Source organism: Penaeus monodon, chromosome 29 (assembly GCF_015228065.2).
Source record: "Penaeus monodon isolate SGIC_2016 chromosome 29, NSTDA_Pmon_1, whole genome shotgun sequence".
NCBI lineage: Eukaryota > Metazoa > Arthropoda > Malacostraca > Decapoda > Penaeidae > Penaeus > Penaeus monodon.
The window spans coordinates 24,888,559-24,888,868 of record NC_051414.1 but is presented as its reverse complement, the minus strand read 5'-3'; positions in this window follow the sequence as shown (position 1 = coordinate 24,888,868).

The window sequence follows — 310 nt, the reverse complement described above, 5'->3', positions numbered from 1 at the left end:
TAGGGAACTCAACGAACAAGCAAGAAGGAGCAAATAGTAAAGAACACTAAAAAACAACAACAATAAAAACGAACAAGAATCACAAGGAATATTAGGAAAGAACACATAAGAACAAACAGTAAGAAGACGAAGAAGAACAAAGAACAGAGAACAAGGAACAAGAACGAAAAAAAAAACACGAAGAACAGGAAGAACAAAGAGCAGAGGCCAGGGAGCCCCGAGAACAAGGCCCGGGAGGCCATGGCCGTGCGGCGCCATGAAGGGAAGAAGAGGGAAGGGCCATGTCGCGTCCGGGATGGAAATCAGGCTC